Source organism: Procambarus clarkii, chromosome 27 (assembly GCF_040958095.1).
Source record: "Procambarus clarkii isolate CNS0578487 chromosome 27, FALCON_Pclarkii_2.0, whole genome shotgun sequence".
Classification (NCBI taxonomy): Eukaryota; Metazoa; Arthropoda; class Malacostraca; order Decapoda; family Cambaridae; genus Procambarus; species Procambarus clarkii.
The window spans coordinates 25,600,133-25,607,243 of NC_091176.1; the positions used below are offsets into that span (position 1 = coordinate 25,600,133).

A 7,111-nucleotide genomic window follows, 5' to 3' on the forward strand; every position below is an offset into this window, starting at 1 on the left:
GGGAGTGCCACACGCCAAGCGAGAGATCTGTATTCCAGCGTCTGAACTGCTGAGTCTCAGGATGTGGATATATGCGCTTACCATGATCAAATCAAATTATGTCTCAATATGTCTAAGTGAGATGAGCTGTGTTCTTAAAATACCCAAGTGAAATGGACTGCACCCATAGCCTACCATGCCTCTTTGAGGTGAACTGTACCCTTTCCATAAACCAAGTGAGATAAACTGTACCTTTACATGCCCATGTTTAATGGATTTGGACATGGTAAAGGTACAATTTACTTGGGTACAGTAAACTGTACCCCTAGTTTACCATACCCAAGAAAAATGGACAGTAATTTCACCATATCCAAATTAGCTAACTTGTATTTCCGGGAAGGTTGAGTTGGAAAACTCTTGTACATGGATTTAGGTTATATATGTTGTTTCGATAGTGAATAAGGCAGCCACAGCCTAGTCCTATCGGTCTAGGGTGTCCTCGTGGTAGACTGGTCAGTGTCTATGGCAATATGAAAAAGTGATAATTGGGGAAGAATTGCGATTAGATCCTGAAGGATGTGAGCCAGTATGGAGGAGAGTGACAGTATGGAGAAGTGTGCCAGTAGGCTTGTGGAGAATCTGCTGCTTCCTCACAAATACATGAGCCACATGTTTCAAGGAAAACGGCAACAGAGAATGTAAATTATCTGCGCAGGATGTGATCGAATGTAGTTTTGATAATGTAAACACATTGAAGGACGCCGTGAAACCTTTATCCTGCAGTGGTACTTAGTATGATTCATTCTCTTTGACTCTGTCTCTCTTTCTCTGTGTTTCTCTGTCTCCCCCTCCCTTCACTCTCCCTCCTCTCTCCCGCCCTCCCTCCCTCCCTCCCCCACTCTCCCTCCTCCCTCTCTCCCTCCTCTCTCCCTCCTTCCTCTCTCTCTCTCAATATTAGAAGAGAAACTTAGTCTCCTCTGAACCACGTTCTTGAGTTCAGCTTCAAGCAGGCTGATAAATTTTTTCGTGTATAATTATTTCTATGCGTATTCAACGGAAAAAATCGTGGAACACTGATAATGTTCTTTTTGCAACCTTGCAAGAGAGGACTAGTTTGTGGCATGGCATCATGCTCCTGATAATGGGTGTTGGGGTGATGGAGTCCATCCATGGTGTGTCCACCAGGCACCTCGGTGCAGTCTCCTACACCTCCAGGTAGGACAGTTTACACAGTGTGTGGAGCAGGCGGCCACACCTCCAGGTAGGACAGTTTATATGGTGTTCCCTCACTTGGGAACCTTAGCGCCACATCAGAGACCCCCCTCTGCTCTGCCACCACCGTAATCCAACGGCCTTTGGCGAAGGTCCGCTCTTACACACCTTTGAAGTATAGTGCTCCATACTCCAGAAAATATTTAATATTTTAAAATATTACTTTGTTTTAATTATTTTAGAAAATTTGCTTTTAATGTTTAATATGTCTATTAAGCTTTCCAATTTATATATATGTTTAAAATTATATATATATATATATTATATATTTATACATATATATACTCCGTTTCAGTTGTACTTTGTACAAATGGGATTTTTTTTCTGATTTGCAATCTAGATGTTTTGTTTGGATGTGTTTAGGGTCAAATTAGCCGTATACAAATTATTGTGTGTCTGGCGCACTCTACCAGTGCCTCAGTTAGCACTGCGCAGTAATGACGAAGCGTGCCGGACTTGGCTAGCTCGTATGACGTAGTTGTACACAGGAACGGAACAGTGCACCACGCCTCTCGCCGCGCTCTCGTCTCTACATTAATGAATGGACGGACGTCCAGCCAGGCACCAGCTGTGGAGTAATGGCTCCGGAAAGGAAAAGGGAATCACTGACATCTGTTGAATGAAATACCGCCTTTGTTGTTGCGGGGGACGCGACGTTTGGTTTGTTTATCACGTACATAGAGCAGTGAGCACCACGTGACGCCTTTAACAGAAGAAAAGAGTCGGCTTAGGCTAATGACTGAAGCAGCTTCACTGTACCGTGGTACTAGCTAGTGACGGAGGCAGCTTCACCGTCCTGTGATTCTCACTATTTTGACAGTAGATAACGAAACGAGAAACATTCTCAGCTAAATAGATATCTGCAGACTGAAAATTTTTAAGACGCGCGTGCCGGAAACCACAGTGCATAACGCTGCTTTAAAAACCCGGTACGTTGCTGGGTGACTGACTACCTGCACCTGGGCAAACGCCTTTCTTGAGTGTACTGAGACGCTTCTAGTCTTGGCCTGTGCATTGTCCATCTTACGCGCCCGCCAACAGCAGCTGAAAATATGGCGGCACGACCTTGGACAACAATAAATAACCAAGATGATGATGTAAATGCATTTTGGCTGGTAATATGAAAGGTTGTAAGCAGGCGTGCACTACGCGCGTATTGTATGCGTAGTTAGAGCATTATAGCGAGGAGCCGAGCTTTTGGAGCAGTGAACATATGTGATTGCGAGGAGTTTCATCATACGATACGAGTGTGTTTTGTGATGCCGTACGAAGGTTTCGCGTCTGCCAGTGTGACTACATCGCCGGGTCCTCCCACGTGGCGCGAGCTGTACACGGGTTAATTAAAGCTTCTGGGTCAGTGTGTGTACACGCCTACAGAGTACAGCACCCTGGCGCTATACGGTGTAGCTAATACGAGATGCATCGCCAGTAGAGATAAGCTGTGCATATATGTGCGCGAGGCAGGACGACCGCTCAGGGTACCGGTGCTCCTGAGCTTGTGGGAGGAAGAGAGAGAGGGCGTGGGGCCCACCCAACAGCCCGCCCAGCTGCCATGTTGCGGTTTTGTTGGTGATGGAATGGTATTGGCGCCGGCTTCCTCGTAAGCCGCTTTTGGGCGTTGATGCCATGGAGATGAGAAGCGGTGCGCAGGCGCGGTTCCCGGCACCCACCAAGAGGTAAGGATGGGGAATGGTGTTAGTGTTGAGTGTGGTCAGTGTCCGCCCCGTCCAGATAAACCACTCTGGCACTTTGGGGTCAATTCAATTCAATTTCTGTCTTTATTATGCACCCCATACCCATGCCGTGGGTGGTGGTGGTGGAAAGGGTTACAGAGGCATATATACGGTGCAGGAACTGGACCACATAGTTCATTTAGCTAAGCATGTGACAATCTTTTGAAGGTAGTTACGCAATTGTTAATGTTACATACACATGTACATATATACATAATCATTTACACAAATACACCGGGTGGCTGTGGCTGTTTTTTTTGTCAGAGATTCTTTGAACATTATTTTGTCATACACATATGTAAATGATGTGTTTGATTCACAAGCACAAGTAAATACATACTCGTCATCTCCTTTATACCTGTTTTTTTCTTATTGAATGATAAGGTTTTCCATTATATTATGTCATTTTATTTTTTTTAATTTGAATTAAAACTGGCCGAAATTTCATCAAACTAAACATTACGTAATATAACTGTCGTTAATTCGTGTGTACTTTCGTGCGTGCGTACTCACCTAGTTGAGTACGCATGCATAAATGAACACACGAATAAATGACTTACTTATGTTAGGTAAGGTTTGGTTTAATTAAATTTCTGCTAGTTTTAACTCAATAATTTTTCAATAATTTTTTTTTAAATATATAATTTCAAGATAACTCTGCTTATTAGGCAAATTGGCCTATTAGATACAAATACATATGTATGCCAATGTCAGACCACAAAGGAAGGTTTAAGACAGGAAATTCCTTAAGTACTTTCGTATAGAATAATACATCTTCTAAGAGATCATTTGCTCCTTCTAAAGTTGTATTATTATTAAATACGAAAGTACTTAAGGAATTTCCTGTCTTAAACCTTCCTTCGTGGTCTGACATTGTCACATTATTCATCACGTGTTAATTTCTTCGTGACACACACACACACACACACACACACACACACACACACACACACACACACACACACACACACACACACACCACACATACACTCACACACACCGGGACTTGGTAGCCTGGTGGATAGCGCGCAGGTCTCGTAATTCTGTGGCGCGGGTTCGATTCCCGCACCAGGCAGAAACAAATGGGCAAAGTTTCTTTCACCCTGAATGCCCCTGTTACCTAGCAGTATATAGGTACTTGGGAGTTAGTCAGCTGTCACGGGCTGCTTCCTGGGATGTGTGTGTGGTGTGGAAAAAAACAAAAAAATGTAGTTAGTAAACAGTTGATTGACAGTTGAGAGACGGGCCGAAAGAGCAAAGCTCAACCCCCGCAAACACAACTACGTGAATACATACACACACACACACACACACACGCACACACACACATACACAGTTTCATACACAGTTTCAAATGTAGATATGATAGAGCCCAATAGGCTCAGGAATCTGTACACCAGTTGATTGACAGTTGAGAGGCGGGACCAAAGAGCCAAAGCTCAACCCCCGCAAGCACAATTAGGTGAGTACACACACACACACACACACTTAATAATGATGGTTAAAATATATATTGCCAGATCAAAATATAACGGAGCTCTATTAAGACAAGCCGGTGTGGTTTTTTTAAGTGAAGTCATTAGGATATGGTTGTGTGGTTTATGTAGGGCTATATTAAGACATGCTAGTGAGGCTTAAGAAGGATATATTAAGACATGCTGGTGTGGCTTAAGAAGGATATATTAAGACATGCTGGTGTGGCTTAAGACGGATATATTAAGACATGCTGGTGTGGCTTAAGACGGATATATTAAGACATGCTGGTGTGGCTTAAGAAGGCTATATTAAGACATGCTAGTGAGGCTTAAGACGGATATATTAAGACATGCTGGTGTGGCTTAAGAAGGATATATTAAGACATGTTGGTGTGACTTAGGAAGGATATATTAAGACATGATGGCGTGACTTAAGAAGGATATATTAAGACATGATGGCGTGACTTAAGAAGGATATATTAAGACATGTTGGTGTGACTTAAGAAGGATATATTAAGACATGATGGCGTGACTTAAGAAGGATATATTAAGACATGATGGCGTGACTTAAGAAGGATATATTAAGACATGATGGCGTGACTTAAGAAGGATATATTAAGACATGATGGCGTGACTTAAGAAGGATATATTAAGACATGATGGCGTGACTTAAGAAGGATATATTAAGACATGATGGCGTGACTTAAGAAGGATATATTAAGACATGATGGCGTGACTTAAGAAGGATATATTAAGACATGATGGCGTGACTTAAGAAGGATATATTAAGACATGATGGCGTGACTTAAGAAGGATATATTAAGACATGATGGCGTGACTTAAGAAGGATATATTAAGACATGTTGGTGTGACTTAAGAAGGATATATTAAGACATGATGGCGTGACTTAAGAAGGATATATTAAGACATGATGGCGTGACTTAAGAAGGATATATTAAGACATGATGGCGTGACTTAAGAAGGATATATTAAGACATGATGGCGTGACTTAAGAAGGATATATTAAGACATGATGGCGTGACTTAAGAAGGATATATTAAGACATGATGGTGTGACTTAAGAAGGATATATTAAGACATGATGGTGTGGCTTAAGAAGGATATATTAAGACATGATGGCGTGACTTAAGAAGGATATATTAAGACATGATGGCGTGACTTAAGAAGGATATATTAAGACATGATGGTGTGGCTTAAGAAGGATATATTAAGACATGATGGCGTGGTTTAGTGATCCCCCAAAATCGTGTGCCCTTCATCCTCGCTAAACAACAACAACAAGAACACAGGAGGTTAGAGATGTAGGTCAGAGGACGTGTGGCGGGTTGACCCCGCTACTACCACCACCTCCTCGCCCAGGACCTGTTGCTAGTGGCAGGGGCCAGTGGGGGGGGGGGGGGGACTAGGGTTAGAGGTGGTTGCAGGTGAGTGGAGAGAGTTGTGGTAGGTGAGGGGAGGGTGGGGGGAGGGTGGGGGGGAAGGGATGGTGTCAGTGATGGCTGCAGGGAAAGGGCAGGGGAAAGTGACAGGACTTTCCTCATCAATGCACTGAGGTTGTTATGAATCAATTCGTTCTCGCACTTTCTTACAGTCAATATTGACTTATTAAATACGTGCATATGGACATACTAAACATACTAGTTTACCTTGAAAAGCTTCATAGAAAACACCGACCTTACCTAACGTTCTTAGTATGTTAAGATAAGCATCTTATTGCTTCGTAATTACAATTATTACTTAACCTATACCTACAATAGGTTAAATAATAATAGTAATTACGAAGCAATAAGATGCTTATCTTAACATACTAAGAAGGTCAGGTGAGGTCGGTGTTTTCTATGAAGCTTTTCAAGGTAAACTAGTATGTTTAGTATGTCACATATGCACGTATTTAATAAGTCAATATTGACTATACGAAAGTGCGAGAACGGGTTGTATGAATGTTTACACAAATAGTTTGTTAGTACTTGGAGTGGTGTTTGGCTGTATGTTTGTCGTAATGTTGGTGGTTCCGTATACGTAGTATCGTTTGTGTTTGTGTAACATAGTCGGTGGCTGTGTGTGTCTGTGATGTGCTGGTGCTCGCTGAAGAGCCTAAACACCTCTCAAACACTTCAGATTTGGGCTCTAAAACCGGCGGTACTCGGGTGAGACATGTTCCACCGTGTTGTTGACCTCTCTGCCTCACTTTCCATGCTTCCTGTAGCATACCTGTTGCTTGAGGTGGGAGAGCCGCTCACCCGCGGGATCATTGGGGTTAACCACTCTGAATTATCTCTACTGGGTTATTGGTCATTAGAGTGTCAGTAAGAATGTTATCATTGACGAGTTGGTTACTGGTGGTGAGTCATCAGCACAGGTGTTGGCCCGGTATAGGTGAACCTAGTACCACCATCTGCTGGCTCAGACCTCACGCCAGCGACCTCACGCCAGCGACCTCACGCCAGCGACCTCATGCCAGCGACCTCACGCCAGCGACCTCACGCCAGCGACCTCACGCCAGCGACCTCACGCCAGCGACCTCATGCCAGCGACCTCACGCCAGCGACCTCACGCCAGCGACCTCATGCCAGCGACCTCATGCCAGCAAACTCTCGCCAGCGAACTTTCGCCAGGGACGTCAAGCACAGAC

General features: G+C 43.5%; 1 protein-coding gene across 4 annotated transcripts in view; it reads left to right on the top strand.

Moving 5' to 3' along the window:
* Hr4 (Hormone receptor 4) overlaps positions 1–7,111 on the top strand; it is a 399,910-nt gene that overhangs the window by 8,230 nt on the left and 384,569 nt on the right. For 2 of the 4 annotated variants that reach the window (XM_045749131.2, XM_045749136.2), the window contains exon 1: positions 1,735–2,927. The exons of the other annotated variants lie outside the window; for them this stretch is intronic. The gene's annotated coding sequence lies outside the window, so the exon portion shown is untranslated. Of the gene's footprint in view, positions 1–1,734; positions 2,928–7,111 lie in introns of those variants that run through there. 4 annotated transcript variants of the gene reach the window in all.